Raw genomic sequence first — 17,209 nt, 5'->3', positions numbered from 1 at the left:
CAATCACATGGTTGGTTTTCTGGCAACCAGCCCTTATACCTAGGTGCTTTCCAAAAATCACCTCATTAACATAACAAAAGACAAATTCCAGGCATTTTAGGAGCTCTGTGCCAGAAACAGGAACAAAGAACAAATATATTTTTCTTGTTATAAATCACAGCATCACAGATGGGATTCCAGAGTAAGGCTGAGCAATATCATGGAGATCCTTACTGGATTCAATTGCACTTCAAGTGCATGAGGCAGGCGCCAGTGATCATGGCACTCAAAGCTCCAATGAGTCCTAAAGTTTAGCTCTTTACAATCAGTGAATCTTCAGTGTTGCTTTGAGTTGGTTTTGACTTTCAATTGTACTTATTTTTGCCAATTTTAAGGGTAAATTACTCTCAGTTAAGTAGAGAAATCCTATATAACAATCCCTTGCTACTTCCCAAGCAGTATCTATCACCAATGATAATTGCATCCTCAAATGTTTCTACAACTTCTGATTTGGTTTCAGTTCCCATAGAGTCTATCACAGTGACACAAGGGTGAAGAGGATGAGCTAGAGAGCATTTTGGAAGGTTGCTTCCTCTAATCCAATCTCATTCTTTGTGCTTCAGTAAATTAAATTAATTAAGATAAAAATCTTTGTTATATGAACCATGCAGTTTCAGACTTCCATGTATTTCACATATCTTTTGCATGTTCTTTCTTCTTTCTAGAATATTATTTTCTACACTTTGACTATTTGGTGTCCTTCCAAACTGAGTCTCTTATCAACTCCTTTTATTTGAGAAAGACAAACTCCAGTTAAGTCTGTTCTTTTTATGTACTTCTATTACTTTCCTTACAAAATTTTAATTATTATTATAATTAATTATTATTTAATGCCTACAGTACCTGGTATTCCTAGGTGGTCTCCCATCCAAGTACTAACCAGGCCCAACCCTGCTTAACTTCTGAGATCAGACGAGATTGAACACGTTCAGGGTGGCATGGCCATAGACCAACAAGATTTTAATTATTTACATGCATGGTTCATGTCCTTTAATGATGTATGTCCATTGAGGCTATTGACCTTGTTTCATCTATCTTTGCATTCTCAGCATTTAGCTCAGTGCCTAGGACTAAGTAGAGTTTCAGTGAAAAAAATGCTAAATGGAATGAATGTCTAGTGGAAGGAAGTTCATGCTCTGCCATTAACTTAGAATTGTGATGTGTAATCTTAAGGGAGTCATTTACCTTCTCGGGGGCCTCAGTGAATTGCATAATTTATAATACTGTATTTTAGTGGATTAGAAACTTAGTAATATTAATAATTTTTCAGTACTTACCTTGGTCGAGTACTTAACTCTGTGCAAGCTCTATGCTAGGTGCTTTATATGCATTATCTTAATCAGTCCTATGTCGATTCAACTCCATGAGGTAGCTGTAGATCTCATTCTGATTTGGCAGACAGGAAACTGAGATCCAGGGGTGAAAAATGATTTATACAATGTCACACAAGCTCATGGAGATTGTAGTGATGTTATCACTATCTAACAGATTCAAACTGAGTCTTTTAGACTCCAAGGCCCGTGCTCTCAGGTGACCTGAATTGTTTTCAACTTTGGATTCGTGAATAAAGGTGATTGACCCTGATGAAGTCTCCTCTCTACCCTTTCCTTTTTGATTTAGACAATGCCCATGCCACACTAGGTAGGGATTTTTTGTTTGTTGGCTTGTTTGTTTTTGTCTCTGTTTCTCACGGGTGATTGAGAAAGTGGAGTCTTTCCCATGCTGAGGTGAAGCTTATAGTTACAAGTCCTTAACAGATTGTTCTGAAAATCGATTCTAAAGTGAACTGTCAGAACTGCTTCATTTGCTAAGAAACTCTTGAAAGGGCACTGAACTGGGAAGGGAAGCTGGTCTGAGACTCCAAAGAATCAGGGTTCTGGGGGTGAGTGTAGTGATGGGAGGTAGCAGGGATTGAAGGCTTGAGGGTAGAGGGCTCAACAGCAAAATGTAACCAATTTTAAATCCAAAGACTTTGAAACAAAAATAATTCAACACTGGAACATGATTAAATTTAACTAGTGGAGATTTAACATTATGCCTCTGCAATTTAATACTGGAGAGCCAACACAGCTCAAGTTGCAAATCTCACAGAAATGACTGTGGCAGCCTGGGGCACAAGACACCCAGGTGTGAGGGATCTATCATCAGAATATGGCCAAACCAGTCAGCACTTGGCCTGCATCTTGGCAGTGGATCTGTCTTAGTAGGTTCTGTCCACATCAGCCACCTTAGGGAGCACACATGTCACAGAGCAAGAAGGAGCAACATGGTGTCACACATAAACATTTTAATAACATATCAGTAGCATGGGGTTCTGTAGTTCATAAGCTAGGCCTGAGAGACAGCTGAGCTATATAGGATGGAGAAGTGAATAGGGAGAATGGAAAATTCATGTGTATGAAAGTAGAAAGCTGTTATATCTTCTAACTTGTGTCCTAGCACAAAATGATCAGCGCTGCAATAAAGGTCAGATACCAAACCAAAGGTCTAGTTAGAAGGATTAACTGAATCCTGAATCGTCTCACCACCCACTCTGTCCATTTATTTTTTTGATCCTCCCCAGGCAGGCAAAGGCTATTCCAGAAGCTCTTTCTTATTTAATTCTTGAAGATCTACTGCTGCTTCAGCTGATTGTCTTAAGAGTCAAAGTTTGCCTATCACTTCCAGGTTTCCCAAGCACTTTCACACATATTATTTTCTGGCAATCCTGAGACAACTATTATTACTATCCCCATTTTACACATGAAGAAACTGAAGCTCAAAGAAATTTAATGATGTACCCAAGGTCACGGGCTAAAAACCATTATTGTTAGGAAAAAATCCAAATCATTTATTTATTTATTTATGTTTTGGTTTTTCTTTTCTTTTTTTTTTTGTGGCTAATATTGAATATTAGAGTTACTTCCCAAGCAAAGCCTGTATCCTACTGCTTTGCAAAACTGACTCTACTCAGAGACAATTAGCTGTATCTTCAAGCCTCAACAAATTTTACATTTAATTTGGTATGTGAGAGCTCTAAGTTCATAAACTGCTGTTAATTTCTCTCCAAAAGAATGCTTTCATTAGGGTGACCGTAAAATTTATTGTCTATGTTGGGATACATTTGAGATTAAAATGAGCACTCAAATAATATAATTTTGAAATATTTATTAATTGAATAATTATTTTAAAACAGTTCTATTAAAAGTAATTTTTCTTCTGTCACCATATATGTTCACTAGACTTATTGTGGTGATCAGTTTGCAATATATACAAATATCTAACCATTATGTCTTACACCTGAACCTAGTATAAAGTTATATGTCAATTGCAACTCAAAAAAGAAAATAAAATAGAGAAAAAAAATCAAATGCAAAATTTCTCCTAAAACTAAAAATAACACATATCAGTTAATATGAACCAAAAACTTTTAAAAAATGTGTATTGATTATAGGAATACTAAACATATATGCAAACTAATTATTGGTATTTATTCACATATTTTAATAAGTTTCTTAACCAAATTTCTAAACCCATATCACTGATATTTTCCCTAAAGGATGTATTTTTTAATATCATCATGTTATTATTATTTTTAAATAGTTTGATATCATCTCCAGGGTAGCATTTTAGTTGGTAGCATTGAAATTTTTGATATTTCCATTGATTGTACTCTGTAGACCATAAAATTATTAATCAAAAAAATAATAAAATAAAGTTATCTACAAGGAAGCTCAGAGTAAATTTTGCTAAATAAAAACATTTCCAGTTGTGAATTTTTTGTTGTGAAATGAATAAATAATTTCACAGTACTATTTTACTGTCTTCACTCTGCATGTTGTTGTTTAATAAATAATTTTATTTAAAATAGAATCAATTAAATTATCTATATTTATTATTACTTTAATTATTTTGCCAAAACTAGATATTGCAAAATGTAAACTTTCGCTATTTCATTCCATACTGACATAGAATATAAAGTTATGCAATTAAAAGAGGAGCTCCATCAAAGATTTACCAGTCAAGATATTCCAAAAAACAATGATAAAATTTCAAAATTAAATCTCATATACCATTAGAATTCTCACTGTTTTGTTTGTTCAGCTAATCCCTAGATTACATAGGGATAAACTTCACTTTCCAATTTGCAAGTGTTGTTTTCAATAATTACAATTTGATAAAAGCAAAAATAAGTGTTTTTCATTAAATTATTTGATTTAAGCTTTTGGAATGATTTTTAACTAATGCAGACAAATCACATACAAAAGATTAATTTCATTGTAGGACACTTAGGTTGATTTACATAGTAACTTTTCCAAGTCACAAACATTTCTAAAGTCTCTTTGTTCTTATGGAGAAAAGTGAAATATAATAAGATAGCAGATTGGTATGAAAAGTAGGAAACAAAGAAAATATATACTTTAATATTAGAATATTTTTTATTCAATATATTTTCTCACAAAATTTTTGCTATTTATTCTAATTACATAAATAAAATATTTATAAATTTTGATATTACAACTTCTGTTTTTTAACTTTTTATTTTTAAAATAATTATAGACTCACAGGAAATTGCAAAACTAGTATAGAATCCTCTGTACTCTTCATCGAACCTCCCCTAATGGCATCTTGTTACACAAATATAGTGTAATATCAAAACCAGGAAATTGATATTGACAAATTATTTTTAACTAGACTATAGAACTTATACAATTTTACCCATTTTTAAACTTTCATTTGTGTGTGTATGTGTAGTTCTGTACAATTTTATTCCATGTGTAAAATTGTGTAACCAGCAGCACAATCAAGATATAAAACTCTTCCATCACCATAAAAGAAAACTTTAGTGCTACCTTTGTGCTTATGCACCTCTCCAATCCTCTCCACACTCCCTGCAGTTCCTGTTCCCTGGCAACTACTAATCTGTTATCCATCTCTATAGTTTTGTCATTGTGAGAATGTTATATAAACAGAATCATACAAAATGTAACTTTTGAAGATTTAATTGTTTTTTTTTTTTTTTTTTTTTGCTAAGAATAATGCCCTTGAAATTCATTTAGGTTGTTGAATATATCAGTTGTTCATTCTTTTCTATCACTAAGTATTCATGTATTGTATGGTTATACCAGAGTTTGTTTTACCATTTACTTATTAAAGTACATTTGAGTTGCTTCCAGTATTTTGCTATTACAAGTAAAACTGCTAAGAACGATTGTGTACAGGTTTTATGTGAACATAAGTTTTCATTTCTCCAGGTTAAATGCTCATGAATGTGATTGCTGGGTCATGTGGTAAGTGTAATTTATTTTTTAGTCTTGAAAGAAACTGCCAAACTGCTTTTGAGAGTTTTTATACTATTTTAGATTCCTACCAGTAGTGTATAAGAGATTCATTTTCTCCACATCCTCACATTTGGTGTTATCGCTATTTAAAAATTTTAAAACTGTTTTCATGTATATATAATAGTATCTTGTTTTGGTTTCAATTTGCATTTCCTTAAGAGCTAATTGATATCAGACATCTTTCCATGTGATTCTTTGCCATTTATATCCCCTGTTTGGTAAAGTATCTTTCATCTGTTTTACACATTTTTTTAACCAAATCATTTATATTTTTATTGTTGAGTTCTCTGTATATTCTTGGTATAAGGGCTTTTGTTGGATATGTGATTTGAAAATATTTTCTACACATCTGTAGCTTCCATTTTTATCCCCATAACATGGTCTTTCATAGTACAGAAGTTTTTAGTTTTGATGAAGTCTAATTTCTAATTTTTTTTTCTTTCATGGATTGTCCTTTTGGTGTCATGCCTAATAACCCTCCATATAGTCCTAGGTCCTGGATATTTTGTGTATTATTCTAAAAGTTTTATAACTTTACATATTATTTTGAATTAAATTTTGGATACAGAATGTTTACTTTTTTTTTTTTGTCTATGGATGTCCAATTGTTCCAGTATCATTTGGTGAAAGACTATTCTTTCTCCATTGAATTACTATTGCACCTTTGTCAAAAATCAATGAAGTGTGTTTATGTTGGTGTCTCTGGATTCTCTATTGTGTTCCATTTGCTTATATGTCCATTACTCTACCAGTATCTCACTGTATTGATTACTATCACTATAAATTAAGTCTTAACATCAAGTAGAGTGATTCCTACCATGTTAAACTTTTTTTCACCTTTTTTAGCTCCTTTGCCTTTTCATATAACTTTTGGAATGTTTGTAGCATACTTTCAAAAAATTTTGCAGAGAATTACAACTTCTAATTTGTAAATGGCTTTATTGATATATAATGCATATACCGTATAATTCACTCATTTAATAGTGTTTGATTCAATGGCTTTTAGTAGATTCATAGAGTCATGCATCCATTACCACAATCAATTTCAGAACATTCTTATTAATCTATAAAGAAATCTCAGTCCTATTAACCATCAATCCCCAATTTCACCACCCCTCAGACCTAGGTAATCATTAAACAACCTACTCTCCTTACAGAGTTGCCTATTCTGGATATTTCATATAAAAGGAATTGCATAATATGTGATCATTTGTGACTGGCTTTTTCATTTAGCATAATGTTTTCAAGATTCATACATGTTGTATCGGGTGTCTCTGCTTCATTTTTTTAAATTGCTAAATATTTCATTGCGTAGATACGCCACCTTTTTACTTACCTACTCATCAGTGGATGGCCATTTGAGTTATTTTAACTTTTTGAATATTATGAAAATGCTGCTATGACCGTTCATGATAAGTTATTGTGTAGATATATATTTTTTTTATTTCTCTTGGGTATATATCTTGAAGTAGAATTGCTGGATTGTATACTAACTCAGTGTTTAACCATCCTAGGAAATGCCAGCCTATTTCTCATAGCAGCTGCACCAATTTACATTTCCACTAGCATTGTATGAAGATTCCAATTTCCCTACACCCTTGCTAACACTTATTATTATTTTTATTATAGCTATCTTAGTTTGAAGCCATATATAATTGATATGCATTTTCCCAATAGTTAATAATGTTGAGCACCATTTCCTGGTGCCTACAGGCCATTTGTATATCTTTGAAGATATGTCAATTTAGATCCTATGGATAGATCTTTTGCCAAATATTCACCTGAATTTGTGTCTTTTTATTATTGAGTTTTAGTATTTCTTTTTGTATTCTGGATACAAGAATTGGATAGATGATTTGCAAAACTTTTCTCCCAGTGTGAGCTCTGTCTTTTCACTTTCTTGACAGTATCCTTTGAAGCACAAAAGTTTTTAATTTGATGATGTCCATCATAGCTAATTTCATTTGTTTGTTTATTTTGCTTTTGATGTCATATCTAAGTAACTATTGTCTAGTCCAAGGTCATGAAGAAGGAAGCTGGAGTACTCACTTGATGATTTCAAAACTTACCACAAGCTGCCATAATCTCTACATTGTGCTAATAGCATAAGGACAGACATATAGACCAATGGAATAGAATTCAGAGTTCAGAAATTAATCAATATATCTATGACCACTTGATTTTTGATAAGAATATCATGATAATTCAGTGAGGGAAAGGATAGTCTTTTTAACAAATAGTGCTGGGACAACTGGGTATATAAAAGAGAAGTCGAAACTCTATCTCTCACCATATATAAAAATCAGCTTAAAATAGGTTAAAAAAAAAACTAAATGTAAAAACCAAAGTGTAAAACTCTTAGAAGAAAGAAGAGGGGTAAATCTTCATAACCTTGGATTTGGTAATGAATTCTTATATATGACACCACAAAACAAGCAATGAAAGAAAAGTAGATAAATTGGACTTCATTAAAATTAAGAACTTTGTGCATAAAAGGACACCATCAGGGAAGTGAAATGAATTACAGAATGGGATAAAATATTTGCAAATTATGTCTGATAAAGGACTCATATCTAACTATATAAAGAAATTTTACAACTCAATAATGGAAAGACAAGCAAACCAATTAAAAAATGGGCAAAGGACTCAAATAGACATTTCTTTAAAGAAGATATACAAATGACTAACGAGCACATGAAAAGGTACTTAACAAAATTAGTAATAAGGGAAATGCAAATAAAAAACTAAATGAGACACCACTTCATACTCACTGGGACGTCTAGAATTTAAAGACTAACCAAAACCAGAAAATAACAAGTGTCGGCGAGGATATGGAGGTTTTTAACCCTGGTACATTGCTAATGTGAATGTGAAATGTTTAAGCCACTATGAGAAACAGCCCCTCAAAATTTTCCTCAAAAATTAAACATAAAATTACCCTATGGCCTGCCAATTCTACTCTTAGGTATTCACATCAGCCAAAAGATGGAAACAATTCAAACATCCACAACTGAAGAATAGATCAGCAAAATGTGGTATACTTATGTAGTGGAATATTTTTTAGCCATAGGAATAAAATTCTGTTATATGCTAAACATGGATGAACATCTAAAATATGATGCTAAGTGAAGGAGCTAGACACAAAATGTAAAATATTGTGTCACTACATTTATATGAAATATCTCCACTAGGTAAATTCATAGAGATAGAAAGCAAATTAATGGATACCAGAACCTGGTAGAGAGGAGAGGTGCAATTTCCTTTTGGAGTGATAAAAATATTTTGAAATTAAATGGAGATGACGTACAACAATGTAAGTGTACTAAATACCACTGAAGTGTACGTGTTATGTGAATTTCACCTCAAGAAAAATAAAAGTTAAAAATCTTGGATAGATCCTTGGTGGAATGAAAATTTTTCCAGCTCTATACTAGAAAACTCAATTGTTATCATTTAGTTTTACTTTGTAAAGAAATGAATAATTGCTTAAATGAAAAAAATTAAAATTCCAATTCACTTATAATATACATATAGCTGAGTGTATATTGGCGTATCACACAGTTGATTTTTACAAGCTGATAATAACTTGCAACCTGCACCTAGATCACAGGGCTGCCCAGACTTCAGAACTTTTTTCTAAATCCCTCTCCTGACAATCACAACGATGCCTCATTTTCCATCTTGGCATCCGGGAGGTCTTACCTCTACAACAAAACCCAGCAGTTTAATTTACCTCGATTGACAGCATTTTTGTGCTTTCAACTGATATAGTCTTGGTGTTAAAACAGTTAAAAATTACTCAGGTACTGGCTTCTAGAGATTGACAATTTATGGTCCTCATGAACATTTCGTATTGGAAAATTTTTTAAGTAATTAGTTTATACTACTTACTTTGATAATTGCTATTACTTAAGCAAGCACAGAGAACACTACATTAGAAATTATCAGGTGGATTCACTGTGAGGTTATTGATGCATAACAGCTAGGGTCTCTCACTTGCACAAAACCCTTCCTAAGCTCTGGAGGGATCCTACTCACCATGTTTCTGTAAATGTTGCAAAAGTAAAAGATTGTGACTCCAATTAGTGACTCTCTATGTTGTATTTTATTTTTAAAAAGTCTCTCTCTTTGCAATTATTTGGCCATTGGATTCTGTAATATGTGGATCAGCCCCATTCTGGGGAGTTTAGTAAGGACTTCAGAGAGAAGGTGACCTTGAATTGAATCTTGAATCATGAAGAGAATTTTCTCAGCTGGATGAGGGCAGATGGTCTAGGCCAGGACACAAGAACAATGTGTGTTAAAGTGCAGCTGTGTGAAACAAATGTGATTGAAGACAAACAATTCGATATTAGAGCTGAGCGGGCAGTGCCAGGTTGTAGGTAGAACTGTTAATAAATATGGAATCTGAAGAGGTGGGTAAGAGCCAGGCATGGAGAAACATATATGCCATTACTAAGGTCCTGCATTTATCATGTGGGTGATGAGAGTTGGGGAGAGAGAGCGTGAAGGAGTCCTACAAGGCTTTTGTAGATGGAGCCTCCCCCAAAGAAATCTGCTTCCAGTTTTAGAAAGGCTCATCGAGATCAAGAGTTTTGCAGATGCTGTATCTGTAACTTTAAGAAAGAGAGGACATGGCAAAGAAGCGAGAATAAAGCAACAAATATATATTTGGAGAGAAAGATAATACTCTGGGTGAGAATAAAACATAATTTGAAATACTGTACAAATGCTCAGTTGAAATAATTGTAAGCAGTCCCTAAGATGTCAAGGAGGAAGATTTGAGAAGTAGAGAATGAGAAGGCAAATATTTGTATCAACTACTACTTAAAGCATCCATTCCCATGTGTCTCCATTGAGGAAAAGAGGACACAGTCCATGAGAAACAGCCAATGGATGGAATTTCCTCAGCACCCTCCAGACATGGTTCTATAAATGAGCATACATTAAGTAGTATTTGGTGTAGTTCAAGGACATGAGGCCCAATGAGGCAGGAAGGGGCCCTTCCCAAACACCCACATCTTTATGAGCTATGACTCCCCAGCCACTGATATCACACTCTTTCATGATATGCAACAAAACCCTTAGCCAGTCGGCTCTGGTATTTCAGACTTGGCTATGCACTCCTGTAACCCAATGTCTTGGCAGAAGCTGCCCTATCACCCCTGCTCTATAATTCTTATCTGGACATGGGAAACTTAAAATTTCATTTAGGTTTAATACTTAAGCAGCAGTAAGTTAAATCCTAGAAATAAGCATGCAACATTGTACATGTATTTCCATAAAGCTCTTTTATTCAAACAGACATCAGATAGGTGGTTGCCCCAAAAGTGGTTATCAGTAGATTTCACGTATTAAAGAAGTGCTTTTTCTTCCTATGTTTATCAAAGCCTTGGGCCAGTTGAGTGAACAGACACGGGAACATGACAGAGGCTCATGACTTAAATCCCCCACATCAGGAAGATTTCTCACTGTGGATGCTCTGTAGTCAGCATGTAGAAGCCCACAGTCAACCTTCCAAATGGGCAAAAGTCTCTGCTTCCTGTGTCTGGTATCATCTGACATCAACAAGTCTGGGCAAAGAGAACCCAACAAATAGGTAGGCATTAGGTCATTATTGTCTTTGCCTTCACCCTTGCAACTATAGTCTTACAGTATCAACCCTCTGTATTTATTCCATGTATTGAAGCAATAATAAAAGAGATTGAATCAGAAATAAGGAGTGATTCAGCTGAAGTTTGCCTTGGCTCAATGAATCAAACATTTCTTGGGCTTCTTGTAAGGCTATTATAAAGCTACTAATTAAACCCCAGATTTCTTATTTCACTTTTCAGGTAGGAAGGCCAACTTATTGCCTTGTGCGCAAAGGGATATAGATTAATATTTTCTCATCTATGTGTCTCTTAGATCCTTCAATTCAATGCCAGTAATGGCTCTCCAAGCCATGTTCTGACAAGCTTCCGTCATGACAAGAAAACCAGAGATGAAGCCAAGATATTAAATCTGAGTAAGATTTTCATGTATGGCTGCCAAAGGCAAAAATGTGAGGTCAGATTAAAGGAGAAGGTAGTGAAAGTTACCATCTTATCAACCCAGTTATTTAATAGATGAGGAAATAGAGACACACAGAAATCAAGCAATATGCCCAGAGCCACGAAATTATTTAATGAGAAACTCGGGACATATTCCTAAGACATCCCATTCCCTTTATCCTTGGAAAACACCGTTTTTAGTTTCAACAAAGCTCTGCCATCCTCTTCACAATACCTAACTCCCCTTTCTTCTTTTAGGTGTTGAATGCTCCTCCTATTCTCTTGTTAAGACCTGCCTCTCCAGAAACACAGATTGCTTTAGGGATAGCTCAGGCATGTTTACATGGAAAGTCTTATTCTAATGCAAGATTTTAAATAGCGCACTCATTGTAGAACCTTAACAAATACTCACAGATAGTTACTTCCTTGGACTATGTGTAAAACCAACCAAATTTGACAGCATTTAGAATTTCATATCCATGTAGACAGTGAACATTTGTGCAGGCAAATGTTCTTAAGAGGTGAACAATGTGAAACACATGTATTTCTGGGAAACACTGTGTCCAGAACTCCCCAGCAAGAATGATGCTCTTTCTGTTCCAAAACATTGCTGAATTACCCACTGAGTTCTGAGATCATCAAATTCTGAAAATGTATACTTCACAATCTTTCCTGGGATGTCCTGTGTCACAGACACCACCTCACTAATTCAGAGAGAAAAGATATTCTCCGGTAACAAGCAGCCACTCACATACACTTTATGGAGCATATTGGAGACAAGCAAATCTTCATTCATTTGATGTATCCTACAGCTTTTATCCTAAAAGCATTGCCTCTGTGTCAGGGTTTAATACTGAATGGAAGATTTCAAGTCCTAACTTGAGTTAGTTATGAAGTGGATCCCTACTTAGGCAAATAAAGCCACAAGTCCTAGGTACTAGAGAAGACAGTGTGAACAAGTTACTAAATTCTTGGGGACTGTTTTTTCAGGGAGTCTTATTAAAGATACCATCTAGGAATCAGCAAGGTCTAAATAGTAGAAAAACCATAGGCCTGGCTGAGATCATTTAGGTTTGGACTAAATGTGAAGACTGAGGATCATCAAGATGTTATTTCTAAAACTGGCTTTAGGTGCAGTGAATTTACATAGGCATACTTAAGGACATGTGGTTTATAATCAGTCTGTTGTATTCCAACAATAAAGGTTGAGAATGCTCATAGAATGTTTTAAGCTAAAACAACAAAAAAATAACTTTAACAGCGAAAAGAATAACAATGGTAAGGTAGTTATTTATATTTTACTGAAGCTATAGCATACTTCCTTGAGTGGATTTTGTGCTTTACTTAACTATAGTCAGAATCAGATGGGAGATAGCAGAAAGACAACCAAAGAGACAAAATAGTAGAGAAATAAGAGTGGAATTTTGTGACCAGTGTTTTCTGAAAAGGAGCCCTTTGTGGTTCAGAATAAGAATTCGAGCTATTCCAAGTCCAATGGTCCTTCCTACCCTACAACCACAGGGCACAGCCTTTCAGTCAAACTGTAAGATACTGTCTATGCTTGTGTAAGTTAAGAGAAAATAGAATTTATAACACGGGATAATTCCTGTCCCCAGGTACTAATATTATGACAGGACTTCAAGGTATTACTACTATATACACAGCCAACACCAATTATTAATGACTTTTACATAAAACAAGTTAAAAATTCATTGTGTGTGCCTATTTTAAGATACTTCCTTTTTATTAGAACATTCATCGTTACTCACCACTTCCTCCTTTTCCATGGATATTAAGTAAAGAATAATGTTGAGCACATGGGCCCTGGACCCAGACTAGCAGCGTTGGAATTCTGACTAGCTATGCGATCCTAGGAAGATGAGTTACCTGACCTCTCTGTTCCTTCACCTATAAAAGTGGCATGAGGAATATTAAAGTATAGTATAGCCTATTATCTTCCTCATTCTATCTTAGAGATGAAGAAACAGTTTAGACAGATTAGTTATTAGAATTGAGTTAATTTATGTAACGAAATTGCTCAAGATTTATCGTATAGTACGTGCTCAAAATGCTAGTTGCTACTATAATCATTGTCTTTCTAAAAAGCTGAATTTCATTCTCCATTTCTTTGAGGCAGTAACAGAGAAAGCAGGGGCAATGGAGTCAAAGATTTGATTCAGTTTCCTTTTCCATAAAATGTTTACATTAACAACAATATCTGCCACACAGTAGATGTTCAGTAATTAGTTTTCCTCTTGCCTCCTGTTTGATTCACAGACCTCATAAGACAAAGAGACAATCCACATGGACTTGTTATTGGGAAGGGAACCTCTGTTTCATATTCTTTAAGAAAGAGTGGATAATAGTGAATTGCTTCCAGCTAAGAAAAAGTGTTTAATGAAGATAAAAGCCCCAAATCTCTGCTTTCCTCTTGATAGCAAGAGCAACTGGGGGAGGGGTTAATGAGCAGTTAACTAAAGGTAACATAGCCAGCCCTGGAATTTTCACTTTGAGCCCAGAACTTGCTTGATTATTGTCTTTGTAAAACACTGTAAGATATCAGGAAGAAATGGGAATATATAAGAGATAAGAGACACCGTCTTTTTTTGTAGAGTTAATAACTCATTTGAAGCAACACAGTGCCATGTAAACTCCCAACCAGATGAAGACACTTCTAGTGGCTAAGAGATAAGAGAAAAAGAGAAGGAAGAGTGACCTTGTAGAGAGGATCTGTGAAGTCTGATCAGAGGCTGAATAAGCCTCTACATTTGATGATAGTATAAAAATATCAAATATACTATAACTTTTTAACTCCAGGAAAGGAATAGCAAAGACTTAATTAGAAGATCTATTATTCCCCAAAGCAAGGAACAGTTAGACAATTATAATATTCGTTTACCGATATGTTGATGTAAATTGCATAGGAAGCTAAGTACCATAACATTTCATAAAATTCAAATTTTGTTGCTAATAAAAAAATGAATAACCATAGCATAAATAACCAACTAATGTGTATGATTGAGGGTGGAGAATGAGTCAAAACCCAGGAACCTAATTCTTGTAGAAAATGTTGCAATAGAGATATGAGCGAGCTACTCATATCTCTGACGTGGATAAAGGATCCCAGGATGAAATTGGAGGCTTAAGTGCCTTCTTCTTCATTAAGGTGAGAGCTTGCTCCTCTGGATGTCAGTTTTTAGTGTCTGGAGGGTATACCTATGAAGAAATAACATAATAAGTAAATCCCAAAAGGACAGGCAGATATCAATTTTGCTCCTAATAATATAAGACCTCTCTGGGTAAAGATTTATTTTTCTTTGTATTCATTTGCTTTGGCTTTACTAAGCTGCATACCAAAAGTGCAGAAACCAAATCTTTCCTACATTCTATTCCCTTATTATAAAATGCCTAGAATTGTACAGCATCCTTCGGGCACTTTATAAATGTTTATTGGAACCTGAGAGATTGAATTACACATAAAGCATTCTGCTTATCTTGTAAGAAATTATTCTGATCTAGTAACAGCCCGTAGCCCAAGGTGTAACTTAGCTTTGCTAGCATGGCGTGGACTCCAGAAACTGGCAGCTCAAAGGATTAGGTGTAAATGAGACCAAGGTGACATCTGGGAATGGTGGCCATCTGGTTCAAAGAAAGTGAGACCTGTTATTGGGCTGTGGAAAGTTGATTGGTTCCAGACCTTCTGTTCTTACTATGCATCTCCAAGCTATTGGAATCCTACTTTACCTTCCACATAGCAAGCATGCACACAGCTGCATGGAGTCTTGGAATAAGCTTGACAGCTATGGGCCATTTAGCCAAAAGAGCAGTGTGCTTAACCCAATGTCCCAAATGTCTCATGGCCCATTTGCCATTGGTTTCCAAGACTCAAATTCTGTAATGGAATAATAGTCAGAGAAGTGCACCAGAGATCCTGCAGGAAAGGATACATTCATCAAGGTCAGGCTCTGAGAGGGGGATTGTTGAAAACTTTAAAAACTATGGATGTGGAAAAAAATTATCCCTGCCAAGATATCTTAATGACCCTTCTTTCAAAAATCACCTTGTTCTTCACTTAATCTGAATTAGAGGTTCTAAACTCCATCAGACTAAGCACCTCTCTCTCTCTCTCTCTCTCTCTTTTTTATAATGGATATTTATAATGCCCCCTGTGGAATCCTGAAATGGAAGTATGTTAAGTGACATATCTGCATCTGCATTTCTAAAAGACAATGTAAGCCCTAATTAAAGCCCTAAGTAAATGTAAAAGAAAAGAAAATAATATGATAGAAGTAATTAATTAAAAAAAAAAACAAAAAACCATGCATTTGAACATGTACATTTTGGGGGCAAGTAAGATACAGTTCTTCCTTTATAAATAATCAATACCAAGCTACGAATGCATGTTGATCCATGTGTTTATTTTGGCTACTCAAATATCACAAGTGGTATTGTTGTTGCTAATATGATTTTTCTGAAAAGGTGAGAATGTCTTGGTAAATCCTTAACAACATAAAGGTACTCTTCCCTTGATTTCCAAGGTAGTTGCACTTATAGAAAATTCATATATTAAAACCAAGCAAAATATACACTTTTTCTATGATTAAAATGAAGGTAGAGTCTAGGCTTGGCTAATTCTGAACAGGTGTTTCATCTATATGGATATCTGGCAAGACATTTAAGAATTATGAGAAATATAAAAAAAATTCTTCATCGAAAGGGACTGTTTCATACATTGTATAGGAATTCGGATCTCTGACCACACCCACCAATACTTGTAGTGGTGTCTACTCTGCACCCTCACAATCATTGTGACAACCAAACATTCTCTACCAAATTTCCCAGACAGCCCGGAATATGGGTGTGTTAGTCCAAGTAGTCAGAAAGCAAATGCCATGATGGGATTAGACATGTAAGAGCTTTATCATGAGGGAAAATTGGGAGGGAGCAGGAGGAACTGGGAGTGCCATCAGATCCTCATTGCAGGTCTGACTCCCAAGAGAAGAGATGAAAGGAAAGGAAGAATAAAATGCTTAGACTGTCATATGCTTCTATAAAAGTTTTGGTAGGGTCAACAAAGAGCCAAAGTTGCTGTCAGAGGAGTTCCACATCTCTGATGACTAAGCCTACCTTAGTTTCCCTGCTGAGCTCAGTCATTGGCTGGGAGCCATCTGTTGGAAGCATGACCTCAATGATGGATTTTGACACTCCCCACTACAAGCAGAAATCCAAGAGACACATTTTCATGCCAACACAGTGTTCTCCTCTCTACTTATTTAACTTTACTTGTATTTCGGCTCAAATTCCATTTCTCATCTAAAAATTTCCCCAAACACCTCTTCTAAACAGTTATGGTAAGTGCTTTTGACCTATTCTACTCATTGACACTAGTGCAGAGGGCTAATCCTTGACATTCATAGATTTAACACATAGTTTCCAATATCTGTGAACAACCCTAGAGGTTCATGATGGGTAATAATTTGAATGTGACTGAGATTTTGTTTTAAACTCTAAGAACTGTGAGGCTGGCTTTCATAGTGAGCATATGGCCAGTGACTGAATCTAGGTGATCACTCATTGATGTCTTGCTCTTCTTTGCAAACACAGTAATTCTAGTAAAGTTATTAAAACTTTCTTTTGAGGGTAATTTTTTCCATAAAGAAACATGTTGCTGTTGCTGGTAATGGAAGTGAGAAGCAACTGAAGAGTTACTAGGAAATGATTGTTTCTAGACAGAAATAGACTATATTATAAAGGATTTTAATACTATATAGGGAAAACTTTACATGTGAGGGTGCCATTTAAATATATTTTGACTGT

General features: G+C 34.8%; 1 pseudogene; it reads right to left on the bottom strand.

Annotated features, from left to right (window-relative positions):
* Positions 1–870: 870 nt before the first annotated feature.
* LOC120600318 (uncharacterized) lies at positions 871–989 on the bottom strand (annotated as a pseudogene).
* Between the last annotated feature and the right edge of the window lie 16,220 nt (positions 990–17,209).

This window comes from Pteropus medius, unplaced genomic scaffold, assembly GCF_902729225.1.
Source record: "Pteropus medius unplaced genomic scaffold, Ma_sr-lr_union100, whole genome shotgun sequence".
NCBI lineage: Eukaryota > Metazoa > Chordata > Mammalia > Chiroptera > Pteropodidae > Pteropus > Pteropus medius.
Note: the sequence above shows the minus strand (reverse complement) of the source record. Positions and strands in the feature narration are given on the sequence as shown.